At 37.0% G+C, this 18,200-nt stretch overlaps 1 pseudogene; it reads left to right on the top strand.

The window, feature by feature from the left end:
- The first annotated feature begins 13,578 nt into the window (after positions 1 to 13,578).
- LOC129361353 (FAST kinase domain-containing protein 3, mitochondrial-like) lies at positions 13,579 to 18,155 on the top strand (annotated as a pseudogene).
- The last annotated feature ends 45 nt before the right edge of the window (positions 18,156 to 18,200 follow it).

Raw genomic sequence — 18,200 nt, 5'->3', positions numbered from 1 at the left:
AGTGATTTTAAAATATATATGCATATTTTATTTAATTAGGAAAATAAAATATTTTTTGAGAGTTTTGTAAATTAAGTTGCAAGTTCATGTTTGAACTTTTAAAAGCTAGCAAAGAATGCATTTTCATGAACCACTGTAAAATGACAACTTTTTGTAATTCTGCTACAGGACTACTGTAGTTTATTATGATAAAAATGTGAAGAAATCACAGCAACCATGTTATATAATTACTGTGTTATTTTAAAGAAATTACAGTAAGATAGTAATAAAAATTACAGTAAAACTGTAAAAATTACAGTAAGGCTACTGTAAAAAATTACAGGTTACTGTAATTTCCTTACTGTAAGTTACTGTAAATTCTACAGTGACTTTTTTTACAGCGTACAATCAGCTGTTTCTTTCTTTGCTGGAATCTACCCACGCAGTCACTATTGTTCAAATGTGTTAGGAGAAGACTGTTTACATGTGGATCTCAGAATATATATTTTTGACAGGTCCATATCCTCCTGAGACCCGGTCCATACACTTATGCTCATTATAGTGGACATTGTATTGAAGCTTATTTTTTCTTCCTAGTTTGAGTTACCCTTTCTAGCCCTACAATACTCTTTAGAGGACATCTTGGGCTTTCCAGGGATGTGTCATGTGATAGGTTTGCAAACTGGGAAGTCCCTTTTTTTTCCCTAAATCAAAATGGACTACCTGACAGCAATCACATTTTATGGAAAGAGGACTGAAGAGTCAAATATTTAACTTTTTTTGTTATTTTTGTCATGATAATTATTGATATTCTTGTTAATTAAATACCAATAACAGTATTTTGACCAGTGAAAACAATTTAATACTTTTTACTTGCTGTTTGTGGAAAACTGCAAGCTTCTTGCCAATTTATGAATGCCAATTTTAGTGAACATCTGGACCATGTAAGTGTATTTAATGACTCTGCATTGTTGTAGGAGAAAGAAGTGAAACAGGATTCTACACAAGATAGTAAAGGGAGATTCAGATCTGGATTTGTCAGATGAAGATGAGGTTAACCAATCCAGGACGATCTGAAGAAGAGACAGACTCATGGTGCATTCACAACAATTGCGTTACGCATGTCAAAAATGCATTTGACGCTTCAAGTTTGACACATGTGCACTTTTGGTGCATTCATACAAAAAGCGTTTTGAACGTCAGGTGCGTCTGGTTTACATTCACAGTCTGTGTGGAACGTCATAAAAACGGTCCAAAAGGTTCAAATCGCCTCCACGTAGACTTCGAATATAAACCAGATGTGCCTGACGTTCCAAACACGTTTGGTGTGAACGCACCATCAGAGCCAGAGAGAGAGCAGGAAAGTCTCCGTGCTGAGTGGACCAGGATTAATTTGTATGTTTGTCTAGGACCAGGCATTTGTGATGGAAAAGTCCATCTCTTGGTTCTGGTTGACATTAAATTAAAGCTCAACATTTGGTCAGAAAGATCTACAGCATCCGCCATCACTTCTGGTTGTCGTACCTGGGCACAAGTTTTTTTCTTTCTTTGACCATTGACGAAGCCTCCACCACTGTCACAAAGTGCTTTATCGTCAAACCACTTTGTGACAGTTAGCTAAGATGTTCCTTTCTGTTCTGGTAATTGGCCTGGTTTCGGTGTTCTTTGGTTCATCATAATGGTTCCAGTTGCTGGGAGGCCCTTTGAGAAGTTTGCAGAACTTATTCCTCATAATATTTCTGCTAATAACTGGCACTTTTGATGTTTTAGTCCAGAAGATTTAGACTCTGAGAAAGCCAAGATAGGCCATGAGTGCTGATATTCATGTGTTTTATACACGCATGATGTGTGTGATTTTATACTTCTATCGTGCTCCAAATAAAAATAAATAAATAAATAAATAAATACGAAAAAATAAATCTCAATTTCTTGGGCAATAGTGTTTGCTGTTTGCAGCCATTTTTGTTTTCATTTCAAGTAACAAACAATAGACTGCAACCAGAAATGGATAATTTCTGGTTATTAAATGTATTTTTCAAATTTGACGTCTTCTTGGGTTAATGTGACTCATTAATCACTAATCTGTAAATATTTAAATTTTTTGAATTCCATCATAATTTAGACTGAAATTGTCCTGATGTCCACTACAGTGGACATGCTGTGAAATTTAAATAAAATAAATAAATAAAATGGTAAGGTGTTATTTTTGGCCAAAGTAGCCTGATCTTCTGGAAGGTAGCTGGAAGGTGAACCATTTGAGCAACATCCCACAGCATCATTCTGCCTCTACCATGGATGGTACCAATGTTCATTGTGTGCAGTTTTTTTTATTTATTATATTTTATTTATTTTTTGCCATATTTATAATTTTGCATGTTGTCTCTAAAGATCAGGGTGGTTTGTGGAAAACTGCAAGCTTCTTTTGGCTTTCTTTCAGCAGTTCCCTTTTAAGGCTTTTGCTTAAAGCTATATTGAGATTAAATTAGTGGAGTCTGTTTTAATGACTTCTGATGCCAAGAGATTGCACCAGATTGTTTTAAGGCCTGTCAGAGTAGAGAGGGGTGAATAAACATACACACCACATTTCAGATTTAATCTGTAAATTTAAATCTGTAAATATTTAAATTTTTTGAATTCCATCATAATTTAGACTGAAATTGTCCTGATAATAATTTCCCTTCCATTTTATAAACTTTTGCGCTATATTTTCAGTCTCTTACATAAAAGTCCTAAAATACATTTAGGCTTGTGGTTTAAAAGCTAAAATATGGAAGGTGGGAATATTAGGTTTTGTATATTTGCGTTGTCACAAGTAAATATCACTTATGAGGACTAGAAACAAACACAATCTACGCAACATTTTCCAATGTTTTTTTTACAAGATAAAGGAACAATTTTGATACTATGTTTTTTACCAAAACTTTTCATCTGCCAAAGCAGAAGTTTTGGTATTCATCACTAACAATTCATCGTGGTGGTATTTTTGCAGGTGGCCTTTCTGCTCATGTTCATGCTCAAGTTACAGTGCCCACTCAAACTGGCTATAATTGTTTACCCTTTTCATCGCATTCGACAAGAAAATACTAAGAAAAAAACCTCACTAATGTCAAAGTGGAAACTGAGTTCTAGAAAATAATGACAATTAAATAAAGATGTTTAATATAAAAAGTATTTCTTAAATATTGACCCCCTTTAAAGTAGGTGTCATAAAAGTTCTAATAACTTAAACCAGTTCCAGTAAATTTTCACTGGATGGCTTTTTTGTATATTTCACAGTTTGTTCCAGCCAGTACTCAGTGTTACATTCAGCTATCACAACGTGACCAAATAAACACAGCTGCAACTGATTTTGCCGACATTTGGACCATTTGTTGAGATGCAAACTACGGTGAGATACGTAAAGCGATGTTGTTGTGCTATTTAAGAAAACTTCAGTTTCAGAAGATCCTGATCAGTTAAATTTTGCCACTGGGTTTATTCAGCTTCACCTCTGGTACTTTTCACTACAGAGTATGTGCCCAACACATAATTTATCCTGCTGTACATCTTATCAGGTTCGTTTTGTGATGTGAGGGATTTCATTCTTATGACTTCACATTAGTCAATAAATCAATAGCAGTTTTTCTTTCCCCAACATATAATCAATCCAAGCAGGGCGAGGTTAACTTGACTGATGGAATCATACGACAATTCTTGTTAGACCTTTTTGATTCTTTACAACAAAGTTTTGTTCCATGCTTGATCTGCTGACGGTTTAGTTATGGCTTTGAAAAGAGACTTCTCAGATATATCCTTTTAGATTGACAGATAGACAGACAAACAGACGCCTACGTATTCCAAGAGACGTGCTTGGAAAACAGAGTCAATCCGGGATTTATCCTTGTTGGCAAGAATATTGACTCTGCATCATCCAAATCTGTCTTGGTTCAAGGTTTATCCGACAGGAGTTTGCAGTAATGGCTTATTAAAGACAGAGCCAAGCCTTGTTTCTCAGTCTTGGGCCTTTTCTGCTGATCTCACCCACCGCCCCTGACACTGCCACTGACACAGGCCCACTCCCAAACTTCCTTGAATTTAAACATTTTTAAGTTTTTGAAATATTTTAACTTTACTTTGTTAACCACTTAGTTTGCAGCAGGGGCCTAGAAACTGAGGTTTCTGTGCTGAATTCCCACTGCACAGCTACATCCAAACAAACCACTTAAGGTTTTTCAGATTTTGGATTAATAATCCCAAAAGTGGGATTTCAAATGTTGTAAGAAAATCTCCCAAAAATGTTTGTCATTTTTGTCAGCAGATTTATTTAAACAGCTAAGAGTGTAAAAACCTTTTACGTTCCATTCACCTGCCTTGGTCCACAAATTTCTTTTTCACATCAGATCCTCCTGAACCAAACTGAATCTGAGACAAATTCACCCCTCTTCAATTTCTCACCCGAATACAGTTCAGGACAGGAAAACTGCAAATATTTTTAAAATCTTTCAACAATAAAAATCTGTTTCTAGTTTAATATTCTTGAAATATTAAAATATATCCTCACTTTGGTATTTTCAGTGTTGTTTGTGTATTAGGTAGAGCACTGTCTCCTAAGAAATTCTCTGAATACCCTGTGCTGAGAAGAAAATATTCACTGAATGCATATCAAAGTATGAACAGCAGATCAAAATGTCAGTAAGTCTTATTTTTTCCACATACCAAATGATTTCAACCACTCAAAATCAAGCTCATCTTATTACCGAGAACCACTGTTTTAGTTAAATAATTTTAGATGATATGCAAAGCATTTAAATTTAATTTAAAATTTGTTCAAACTAACCTGGGCCTATGTGAAACATAAATGGCCCCATACCTAAAAAACTGATTTTGCCACTCCTGACAGCAAAATCACAAGTTACCTCTGGTGACTTGTGAAAACTGTTTTTGAATCATTTATAAAGCTATGAACTCTGAGAAGGCTGCTTGAATACATTCAATGGTTGCAGTATTATTTTCCATACTCTTGAATACACATGAATGAATCACCTGGAGAGATGCAAGCAGCTTTGTATCTGCAACATCATAGCTGTTGCAAAATGTTTGAGAGTTTATAATAAAAATACAGCACTTTGTGATGTACCTAGACTAATATAGCTCTTATACATTTTATTTCACATTCATTGTTTTTATGAATATATTCAGTTACTCACATCCTTTTTTCTCTAAAGTGCATCATATGTAAATCAAACGCAAAAATACATTTCCGCCACATTAATTCTTGACCTTCTCTCAGTGATCCTGAAATATCTTTAAGGTTGCTATAAAGTTGAACCGCATTTACTAAATGATCTCTGTCGACCACCTTGCCCCTCTTCTTCCTCTGTGGTTTCTCTCCCATCTTGTCCCCTTTTCTGTTGGGTGAGTGTGTTTAGTTAGGGAGGGCTGATTCTTCATACTTGGCTGAGGCTTTATGGACAATAAAGATCTGATTTCAAAGTCCAGCAGGGTGTTAGGCCTGGGGTCTTGGCTCAGCTTTAGTTGCCTGCTGGGAGGAGACATTGTGCAGCTCCCAACCAGATGGCCATTAGCCCACATACAGTAGATTTGTATTGTTCCCTGTGTGTGTTGCTGAAATGCTTTTGCGTAAGCAGATACATTAATCAACATCATGGTCATCAGGTTGCATTGAGTTCCTAAAAATGACTCTGCGTTGGTATTTCCAAACTTTGACTGTACACTCAGAAAAATGTTTTTGCTAATGTACAATTTGCAAAACAGTAATCAGAAATGTTTTATTAGTCTGTTGTAAATTTTGTGTTGGACCTATTTCTTATTTTTATTAATCTGTGCTTTGCATCATTTAATCTATAAATGTCTGTCATTCTGAAATAACAACAACAAAAAAGATTCACTGGTTGTCTCATTCATTATATTCCTGGAAGTCCCCGTCGTCATCATCATCATCATCATCATCATCATCATCTGAAGAGGCACATCATCATTTGGAGGCACAATTAGCCAAAAAGTTAATGTTAATTTAAATGCTATCATTATAAAACAGACACATCAGTTCTACTCTATGCAAAGTTAATGCTTAGCAATGCAAAAGGGACTACATCTAAGATAGTGCATTCTCTCTCACTTTCCCTCTTTTTCTTATCCAGAGTCCCCTGACTTGTTTACTCCCCCACTGTTTCATTTTGATCACGCAGCTTGGAGGGGAGATATGTGACATGTTCCTCCAGCATGTATAATATATCTGTGGAGACTTAGGTCAACACTGCAGAGGAAACCGCCCTGATGGATATGGAGCTTTACTAAGACCTGCCAACAGTGCATTTTTTAGTCATTACATTAAACTTATAACTCGGGCTTTTGCTAGACAAAATATGTTGTTGACAAAGAAAAAGAACAGGAGGAGTGGAATAAGGATTTACCCGTGGCACGCACTGAGCTACACTTCACAACTCAGACCAAGCCACAAGGTGGAGACATATTTGGCTCAAAACTGCTCCTTAACGTTATCTTACCTCAATGCTCAACGCTAATAATTTGCAGACGTGCTTAGTTTAGTAGCAATGCAAAGACTCGACAAATTATTCAAGAAATGCCCAAGGAAAAAATCTTGATATGTTGGCCAGCTGTGATTGAGAGGCCTCTTCACTGCTGCATGGAACATCACCTGTGGAGTGACATAGTGACAGACAGGGGAATTGGTTCCAGTTTTAAGGAAAGGGACCAGAGTGTCTTCTGACTATTAAGGCATCACATTTCTTAGCTACTCTGTAAAAGTTTACTCTGGAGGTGAGGGCGCTCCAACCAGTTGCTGAACATTGTCACTTTCTTTGCTTTTTGTTTTAGAAATGGATTTGCGAACCATGTGCAAAAGACAGGTGGGAATGCAAGGTTTGTCATTGTTCACTGTATAAAATAAAATGATGCCAAGACCAAATATAGATCCAGTCCGGAAAAAAACTTGTGATTCCCTAAAATGAACTGGAGAGTGTGGATGGATGGATGGATGGATGGATGGATGGATGGATGGATGGATGGATGGATGGATGGATGGATGGATGGATGGATGGATGGATGGATGCATGGATGGATGGATGGATGGATGGATGGATGAATGGATGGATGGATGGATGGATGGATGGATGGATGGATGGATGGATGGATGGATGGATGGATGGATGGACGGACTGACAGACGGATGGATGGATAATTTTGACTACATTTTGAGAAGATTTTATTTTTGCCATCTCTCACCCAAAAATTAATTTGAGCACACATCTAACATGACAAACATAATAATTTGTTGTAAAACAAAATTTGTACAAATATAAATGAAAGGTGTGAAACAAATTGCTTCTTTTGCTGTTGACTCACACTTTTGTAAAGCTAACTTCTTTAATGTAAAAAAATGGCATCTAAATGTGTGGCACAGGTATTTAAATATATTTTGTTTTGAATGTATCATTTGTCAATGTAACTTTTTTCTATTCGCACTGAAAACATGGAATCAATTAGCCTGTAGTGTACTGCGGACTGTATCGCTTCGTCTTGCAAAAATATCTTGTGCAGGCTCACCTGGGGAGAAAAACAAAAAACGTAACATTTACTTGCAAGAACTTGCGGTGTCCTCTTTGGTTTGTCGATAATTTATCTTCTGAGCATTGGTTTGGATTATGAAGCGTTCCCTCCCTCTCTTCTCCACCTAGAAAAAGCTAACAGGCCTAACCCCTGTCCTGCCACACCTATCATGTTAACGCTACGCACACATTCCCCCTCTGACATCGGTTTCATCTGGGCGTGAAACAGATTCCTACTACTTGCCAGAATGCACCACCTATCTCTCTATGTGATTCTCTTTCACCCCATTTTTCCTACCCATTTTCTGTCTCTCTCTGTGCCACAGATGTGCCGTTCTGTTTCCATAGAAAATGCTTTGCCCATACTCCAAGTCCTCAAAACACATTCCCAGGCGATTATGATCAGAAATGATTAGAAATCCCACAGGGACTAATATTTTATTTGACATCTTGAATTAGATCTAAATAAGAAACACATGATGGCCCTAACCTTTTTAAAATAAACCACAGCCATCCCTGGAATCCCCAGGAGAAAGGCTTGTTCATGAAATTCCTGCACAACTGGCACACACACACACACACACGCTGAGAGTGTGAAAGAGTTAGTAGATTTAAATTATTAATACCTCCCGCTGCCACATGATGTTACATGTCTAGAAGCAGAAGGGTTCTTTACAGAAAGGACAGAACTGAAGCTAAATTGTGGTCTTGTTTCAGCAAGTAACTAACTTAAATCCAGGCTGTCAGCAAAAGCTCTGTCATTTGGTTGCATATACGTGAGTTCTGCTCTGCCTCACAGTGTGTGATCCTGTCATTGTTGGCCTATTTTATCAGATCCAAAACAAGAGCACAAAGGATCAGTCAGACAATGTGTCATTTAAAAAGGTAGTTTGTTTCTCTAATTTCTCACTGCTGCCGATAAAGTAGTAATCAAATCATCAACTTGTTCCTTGCATATTACTTTGCGCCGTTCTTTAAGGATAGCCTATATTTTGCAAATGCTCCATCTTACAAATTACCGAAGGGGAAATAAAAGAAAAAACATTAACCCATGTCAATGTAAATGGCTTTACTCTCTTGGATTATTGTGTATAAAAATCAAGTATAAATGCACTACACTCCCATCTTTGCTTTTTGATGTATTTCAGTAGTTGCAATAGCATCAGATCAACCCATAATGGCTTTGTATGGGGACTACAAAGTTATTTTTAGGCAGATAAAACAGTTTTGGAAATGCACACCTAACTTCCAATCTAGCACAAATGCAATGCATGTACGACTTAGGCATCAAAACTGTTCATACAATATTTAGACATTTTCAGAAACTATTCAACATAAATAATATTCTTTGTGTATTTATGATGCATATCTTGATGTTTTTATGTTTTATGGTGTCAAGCACTTTGAACTGCCTTGTCGGTGAAATGTGTTAAATAAACTTGATTTCTTGATTGATTTGTTCATTTTTGGCGTTCACAACTAATTGAATTACCTTTTATAATTCAATTAGTTGAATTATAAAAAAAAACATGATTTGGCAAACTGAATATTAAACTGAATATTAAATGATTTGGCAAACAGTTTGCCAAATTAAATGATTTGGCAAACTGAATATTTCAATGGTAATATTGAAACAGCTTGTCTTTTAATATTACCAGTGAAAACTACGCTAAAAGTTAATTATGTTTAATCAGAAATCACAAAATAAAATCTCCATGCACTGGAGTACTATAGATTATTACATCATAGACAAGCAGTCCATTGATTATGCATTTAATTTGAGTTACTATTGTTTAATGATAATTCCAATTGCCAGGGTTTTTAAGAGCTAGTACCAGCAAACAGGAAAACCACACACTATAAGAACACACACAAATAATACCATGCAAAGACGAAGTGCCAGCTGGCAGCATCATCTGGCCTCTGACTGGTAAGGGCCTCAGCACATTACTGCAGATACAGAAGCCTATTAAGCAAAACTCTGGAAAGATGCCAGTCAGGAAGAGAGTGAACAACAGTACAGTCATGCCCAGAAGTGTTGGCAATAAAACAAATGTTGGCTTTAAGATTTTTTTTTTAGATTTATTCATATGTTTCTATGGCATATGAAAGAACAATAACATCAATTTATGATTGTCATTTGACATATAACATCAAATGTATGTGAAGAGTCAATATTTCTTGAGTTTATTCTCTCTTTTCTGAACTTTTGCAGATCTTTTGGATGTCATGAATCAATTTCTGAGCCAAATCATGACTGCTGGTGCTTTATTCATGTCTTATTAGTCCTCTGAGGTGATCACAGTTTTTTGGCTTCTGTTTACCCACCTGCTTTTCTAAAAATTAAACACAGATTCTGAAGAGGGATAAGATCTGAGGGGTTTTCTTGGCCACGGTTTCAGAATTTCACTGTTCACTTTAACACCACATTTTCCCGAAGACATTGTGCTCCATCATGCTGGGAGATACATGGATCGCCACCAAACTGGGTCAAGAAGTTGCTCTTGGATGACGCTTTGATCCAGCTCTTTAACCGTGGCAGTAGGATTGGGGAGAAACTGTGTAGACCCACACCCTTGGATGTGAAGCAACCCCACACATGGACTTTATCAGGATGCTTCACTGTTGCCCCTCTTTAAGATGGAGGTTTCATCTGAGAAAATAACTTTTGCACTAGTTTTCTGCTGGCTTTCCTTGCATTTTAGGGTAAAATTTTAGTCTGTTGTTGATTATATTTTTGGATGGAAGATGCTTTTTGCTCCATCTTGCATCACAAAGCTATTGTGAAAAAGCATACTGTGCAATGAGATGTACTTTATTGTGTTCCGTATTCATCACTGAACAAGCTCTGCCCTTCTGGCAATGCAATTTTATTGTCATCAGAGGGCATCCTTTCTCTCCATGGAGAGAAAGGATGCTTTTCTTTCTGATACTGAACCTCTCATCTGTGAATTTTTGATTCAGAAACTGTTATTTCAGGTGTGATATTGTCTAATGAGATCATTTTGATGGCAGGACCCTTTTTTTAGATTCATTTGAACGCTACACCTCCACAGTCACTACTATTCCTAAATTATAGATATTGTGTAAGCAGACAATTAAATTCTGTGACAGGTCAAAATAAAGTAAAAATGGAGTTTTGATGTTTATAAGCAACTGTGGACGAAATATAACATAAAATGTTAATTGGTGTCAAAAAGTTGAAGCCTTGCAGTTTTCATAAGCATTTTTACTGTCAATTTTAGTCATAACTAGGAATAATGAGGACAAAGGAGAGAAGTGATTAGAGAACAGACAGGTAAAAAAGAAAATTTAAATTTAAAAACAGGACAGGACAAGAATGAAAACTGTCTTCATGTCTTGCACAGAACAGTAACTAGTACAAAGTGTGTAGGCGTCTTGTATATCCTTTAAAATTCAGGAGCAAACAAACAAGCCAACACATATACCAAGGCTTTGTGTCATCTGTGCTTTTGTCATCAGGTCTTTGACGTTACAAAGTCAGGAGCACATTGTTTAAATGAACTAAAGGGATTTATAATGATGGTCTCATTTGCACAAACTGTAGACAGCAGGAAAAGACATTTGCAAAATGAATAAAAATCTATCACAGAATGTTTGTCATTACTGCAGAAAAAGAAAATAGCATTCATCAAAGAGATTCAAATTAGGCAATGATTTGCCTAATTCTCCCAAAACAAATGTCAATTTATAAAGGTTCAGCCAATACCCATGCATGGATTTATCAGACTGAAATGACTAAACAGATAAAGCTAAAGGCAACACGCCTCTTTACACATGGCATGGATAAAATTATATCAAATTGAGTCAGGAAAGTTGATTTTGGAAGAAAAAAAAAACAAGCTGCGTGGTACAGAAAGTTAAAGATGTCTCAGAACTTTACCTGACAAATAAACAACAAAATCCTTATTTGTTGTATAATTAAGGTGTGACTAGGATGAAGCTTGACCCATGCTTGTCTAACACAAAGTTACACTGCAACTTCAGAATAACATACGCCGACACGAGGATAAAATCTTGTCAAGCATGTCTGTATTTTTCAACAGGACAATGCAAAAGCAGATTCTGCTCACATTACAAAGCCATGCCTGAGGAAGAAGAGGGTATGGCTGCTGAAATGGGCTGTCTGTAGTTCTGAGCTGTCCACAACAGAGAATGTGGGGGAATTCAGAAACATGCCTCCATCTAACACTGCACATCTAAAATGACCTGTTAAACTAAAAGGACATAATTAATTCTGAAACTTAGACATATCATTAAGAGTCATAACGAAATGACCCTGAACGTCAGGTTAATTGTTTTACTATGCACATTTTTGTTGGTTTCAAATGGATAAAAATATATGCTTTAAAAGACTGAAATAAGTTAAAGTGTCACTCAACTATGTTTGCAATTTAAAAATAGCCTAAACAAATTCTTCTGTACTACTCAGAACTTGTAGTTTTATTTAGCACTGTATTTCTCCTTCTGGTAATTCAGACAGAAAGAAGATAAACATTTTCATCGGGAACAGCTTTTGGAATTTTAATGAGTCTTCTGCCTATTTAGAGAAGCCACACCGAGGCAGAATGACGAGGCAGCTTGATTCATCAGCATTACTGGCAGAGCAGAGTAACTTTATTATAACAGATCTTATCTCGTCTGCCCTGCTCCCCATACAAAGACTCCGGGTCTTGTTGCTCTTTCGTCTTCGTCCAACTTGTGTCCAGAGGGCTTGCCATGTTGCTGCTTGTTTGGAAAGAGATGGAGCAGCCAGATGGGTGATATACACACACACACACGCACACGCACACACACACACGCACAGACATACACAGATTCTCTGAGAGATGGTGGGTTAAGATGACTTTTGGATCAACCTTTAAACACTGGCAGCCACAAACAGGCAACCATTAAAACAACAGTCTGGGGACACGGGTTCTTTTAATTAAGAAACACTTTTACTGAATTATCAGTGTCAGAAAAGTTTGATATAAAAAGACAAAGACAGAATTTAGTCTGCATTTTGCTTAAAATAAAAGTAAAGCAAACATTACTCTTTCGTGACTTGCAATGTATCGCTATTCTGTTGAAGATAAAAATCAACATTTTTATTATAATTAAACAGGTTAAAACCTTCTGCTTTTCCTAAATGTGTATGGATTTAAGCTAAACTCTGTTGAAACATTATCTTTAAGATAACTCAGTTTCTATGTCTCTACTTCCATCTTGTGGACATTCATGATACAGCACCTTCAACAATTGCAGCAATACAATCATAAATAGCTGTTGTGTTCAGTTTTGTGATCTTTAACCTTAGTTTAGAAGAACAAGTCCTGATGGAGGAGCATCCTCGTAGAGTAAGTCAAAAATAACTAAATAAATAGATAAATAAAAAAAGAAGGGACCAGTGTACAGCTACAATTCCACCAGCAGCACAATACAAAATCATATCTAAGATACCAAATAACTCCATCCTTCATTATTGAGATTTTTTTCACTTGTTAACGACTATAGATTATGCGGCAGAACACATGGTTGTGCAGAAAGTTTAATCTGTTTCATATTTCACATTATTCCTCCTTAAACAGGGAGCCTAAAATCTGATGAAGCCCCATAGAAACAAACCACTTGATGTATTTGAATTTAGTTAAATTAATAACTTTTTTATGAATCCCAAAATAGAAATGGCAATGCAAGATCAAAAGAAAATACTACACTTTTTTAATTTAAGAAATTGCATTTAAATTAATTCAAACCATTATTATTATCATAATAAAATAAGCACACGCTCACTTTAATTTTTGTTTTTATACAGGCACTTTTCAGGCAGCCTTATAAAATATATCCCACCCACTAACGGACTCTGATGATTCCACAGTAAATATTCACTGACTGACTGTGGTTATAATGTAATGACAAATGGGTATGTAACGTGGAGCCCGTGTGCAATAAATACTTTGGCCGCTGGGTGGCAGCACATGCAAACACGTGAACGTGCTCTTTACACAACTTCGTTGCAAAACGCCGCATGCGACTTCTATGTAACAGGCTCTGTCTCAGGCTTACATGATCACAGTGTCTCTCAGAAGGTAAGTCGTGTGCAATCTGTAGGAAAGATGCTGTGTTTCCAACGTCATCTTTGATTTTTCTGATTGTTTTTTCAATGTTTAGCAAAGTAGCACATGTTTGACAGTGACTCTTGTGCTGTTCGCCAACAGGAAGGAGCATTTTTAAGAACGATGAAGTCCATCGTCTTTATGTCAGTGTCACTCAGGACTGCATGCCAGAAAGCCTCTGCGTGTTTTCCTCTGTACCGTGGCCTCAGTCTCTGCAGCTCTCCAGAAAGAGTCACAGACTCTGAATTTGTCAGTAAATCTGTTATTGCGGAACAGCCACACATCACTGATCCTGTCATGCGCTGTTTCCAAAGCGAAAGGACGCGGACCGCCGCAGCTGGCGCTGCCCTGTTCTACGAGGTTCCAACAACTACAACCAATGTAGCGACCCCCTGCCACAATGATGCCCACGTGGCACACAAACCTGCAGGGAGAGCAGGTGGACACCTCTCTTCATACACACCATACGCCAAAGCACAGAGAGACGCTGCTGCACATGTAAACATCCTGTCTCTGTTTGAGGAGGATGTCATCACCAAGTTGTGCTCCGAACTGGCAGGCTTCCCAATCAATGACAGAGCAGAGGGACTGGTCTCTTTACTGCAAGCATGTGTTGAGTTTGGCTTGGAAGCCCAGAGCCCTGCAGTCCTGATCCTGGTGAAAGAGTGCCTGGAGCTGCTTCCCAGCAGGGATGTCGGGTTAGCACAGCTCTGCCAACTAGGAAAGGTGGCGTGTGCTCTGGAAGGCCGCGGGTCGGGCCTGGTGACAGAGGTCATGAACTCCATCAGCTGTGCTGTAGAGGATGTGGTCTCTCCCAGTGAGGTGGCAGCAGTTTACTCCCTGTTGACAGTGTTATATGAGCCCAGCTGCCAGCAGCAAGCACTGATGCTGTCTGTTCTGCACAGACAAACTCAAAGGCAGATGCACAGGCTGAAATCCAGCCAAGTCAGTGACATTCTTCAGTGTCTGCTGAAGTTGAAGCAGAAACAGGTAGGAACACATACAGACGTTAACAACAAACTAATCCTAACCAAAGGGGTGCTCCCCCAAAGAGCACTAGAACTCACACAAGTCAGATTTATGCACGTAAATCTGATGCATCATTAACTATCGTCCAAAAAGCAACTTGTGACCCTTGATTTAAAATGCAAATCATTGTTGTAAGACTGCTTTTTAAAATGTCTTATTGCTAGAAAGATTCAAATTTTGTTGTTTGTGTTCTAAACAGAATGTTTATTTCTATCTGTTAGCATAAGCTATTTTTCCTTGAGATATTTACATAAAAAGACAGGTTACATTTGCAAGAAGTCATATACAGATGAGGTATTAAAATAAGATTCCATCACTTTTAAAGAGAGACACAAACTACATATATATATATATATATATATATATATATATATATATATATATATATATATATAAAAATTTAAAGTGTCGCCTACTTTGTCTTATATTATAAAATTCTCATACATCAATGACATGGAAATATGAAAACTTTAAGGCCACATCCATGCTTCAACCAACTCTGGACACATTTGCATTTAAAAATGAAAACCTTGAAATGCTTTCATAGATACCGCATCTGACGCTTCCAATATTTGGTGTTTACTATTCTCTATTTTGAAGTAGAGTAGAAAACCCCTTCGCTTATAGTGATGCTACAGTAATTTTCTGTTTCACAGACCATTTCCTTAGTGCTGAGGCTGAGTCACAGAGCGTCACAGGTCTTTAAAGCGTTCAGTGATGATGAAATAATCAAGGTGCTCTCCGCTCTAATGATTCTGGGGCAACATGATGAAGAACTCCTGGCTGCTATGGAGAAACATCTACCAGGTATTCTTTGTAAAACAGCTTTAGGTTACCTAATCCCAACTGTTTAGATTTTAGTCGTAATTCTGTGACTTCTAGAATATTTGCCGGAATAGTAGATTAAACAAAGACAATGTGAACATTTTCTTTCATTCATCAGAGAGGCTGGGAACGTGTGATCCAGAGCTGATCAGTAAGGTCATGGAGTACTGTTTGCATATGAGGTGCCGCTCGGAGCCCATTTTTGAGGCTGTGGCTGAGAACTTTGTGTGCAGTGCTGAGAGGCACACCGACACACAGATCGCCAAACAGATTGTTGCTATTGGCCGACTCAACTACCTGCCACAGGTGAGCTTGTTGGTTCTGTTGTAATACAAGAAATCCATGTTTCTCACTGGTTGTCCTTAAAGAAAAAATAATAAGTACACAGTCTCTTTTATGATTATAGCATTACCATCTCCTGTCATATTGCTGCTCTTCTTTGTCCATCAGTGTTCCAGTCAGATGTTCAAAAAGCTGGAGAACGTTTTGACGGCCAGATTTTCCCACTTCCAGCCTCGCTCCCTACTGGATGTGCTGCACGCCTGCATTCACCTGGAACGCTTTCCACTCAACTACATGGACAAGATCTTTAGCCTTTACTTCCTGCAGAAGCTGCAAGGTATGTGAAAGGCTCAGACTGCTGATGGATACAGTGAGAGGGATAGTCCCACTATTCATTCATGCTAAGTTACTGGATGAAATTTCTGCTCTGTTAAAGAAAATTACTTCTAAAATCTGGAAACTTGGATCATATTACATTATGTAATAAATTAATTGATGAAAATGTCCACTAAATTAAAGTAATATTTGTGACAAATTTAGGACGCTAAATTTAGGACACTAAATTTGTGACAAATTTAGGACACTAAATTTGTGACAAATTTAGTGTCCTAAATTTTCCTTCCACTTCATAATTAGGCACTACTTCCACATAAAATCTAAGCAAAATGCACCAAAATAGAGGGAGTTATTAGTTATTCAATGCAATCACAAATCGCTACACCCAAGAATGAATTAGATAAAATACATGTGCTTAATAATCCTTTTCGTTCCTAAAGATAAGGGAGAACCTGTGGACAAGAACGCTTTGAGACAATTGACACAGCTTCATCTCTCTGCCTCATTAGAGTGTACTTACTACAGGGTGAGTTTTCTTTGACACTGAGAATTTATAATAATAGTAGTTTGTTTGTGTTCAGAAAACTTGATTGAGATGATCTCCATAGTAAAGATGTAGTGTTTCCCCCCTTTTTTTCAAACTCTCAGGGTCCCAGACTTCCCTTCTCTCTCCATGTAAAGAAGTTTTCCTCTTTGGACCAGGCTTTTGAGAGCCCTATGGAGACACTGCTCTTCCAAAAGGTCAAAGGTCCACTTATGCAGTTGCTGGGGGGTAAATTTTTCTTTGCCAGCGTTTTTATCCCCATTGGATACACTGTAGGTAAGCTACAATGACATAATTTAAGTATAAATTAGGTGTGTGGCCAGCAGCAATATCACACTTTGAATTTATTTTACTAATCAATGTCTTGATAAAAAAAAAGTAAAAGACTAATGAATTGTTATTCCTAGAAATTTCCAAGATTATTTACCAAATTTAATATCCATGTTGTAAACTTTTAAAAGATAATGTTGTCAAGCACATATCAAAGGTGTGTAAAATATTTAATTAACAAACTGGTAAAAAAAAAAAAAAATTACATTTAACTTTGTAGAATAACATGTTAGAACTGCCCCTATCCATGCTTCACTGATCTGTGCTTGTCATGTGTGTTGAATTTTTTTATCTAGATGTAGAGATTTGTCTGGATGAGAATGGATTCATTCTTCCCCAGTCTCAGTGGGAACACACATACAAAAGGCAAGAACTGTGTTTCATATGGAGCTGTTTGGTGTTATTTTTCAAAGTAATACAAAGAGAATAAAAATATTTATATTCTTAAATAGAATTGCCCTGTGCTTGGATGGGCAAAGCCGATTCTGTACCAACACGCGACACCTGCTGGGGAAGGAAGCCACAAAGAGGAGACACCTTCAAAGAATGGGATATGAGGTGGTGGAGGTATGTTTTGCAAATATTGTGAATTTTTTTTTCTTTTTTTTTAAATTCCTTTCCAATTTTCAGCTGATAGAGAATAAAAGCATAACCTGCAATGTATATTTGTTCCCTTTTTCCTCTTACTGTCTTTTAGATCCCTTACTTTGAATTTGAGAATCAGGGAACTCAAGAGGAGAAGATCCAATATCTTCAAGACAAGATCTTTCCTGCTGTCTCCAAATTCAGATTAAGTCCTCTTACAAGTTAAAAACAAATGTATCCATACTGTGCCTGTTACATAGGAAAAAAAGAGGCATTCATAGTGGTAAACAACAAACGGAAAAGAGAGAATGAAACAAGTTTTGCACTTTTTTAGAGGCTATTAGTTGGTTTGCTTTGAACCTAAACTGTATCTACCAACTGGCCTTACATTCAGCACAATAATGTATTTAAATATTATTAATCTCATCTTTATTTTTAAGCAAGACTTGCAGTTGGGGTATTTTTAATCTTTTTCTATTACTGTACAATGACACTTGAAATTTACAATGACACTTGAATGGATTGTTATAAACATTATTTAAAATGCTTTTTTGTTTATTTTCAATGTGAAAATTCATAAATTCAAGCATAAATGACAAACTA

Source organism: Poeciliopsis prolifica, unplaced genomic scaffold, assembly GCF_027474105.1.
Source record: "Poeciliopsis prolifica strain line A6 unplaced genomic scaffold, Auburn_PproV2 SCAFFOLD007, whole genome shotgun sequence".
Taxonomy (NCBI): domain Eukaryota; kingdom Metazoa; phylum Chordata; class Actinopteri; order Cyprinodontiformes; family Poeciliidae; genus Poeciliopsis; species Poeciliopsis prolifica.
The sequence above is the reverse complement of the archived record's forward strand: the minus strand, read 5'-3'. Positions and strand labels throughout refer to the sequence as shown.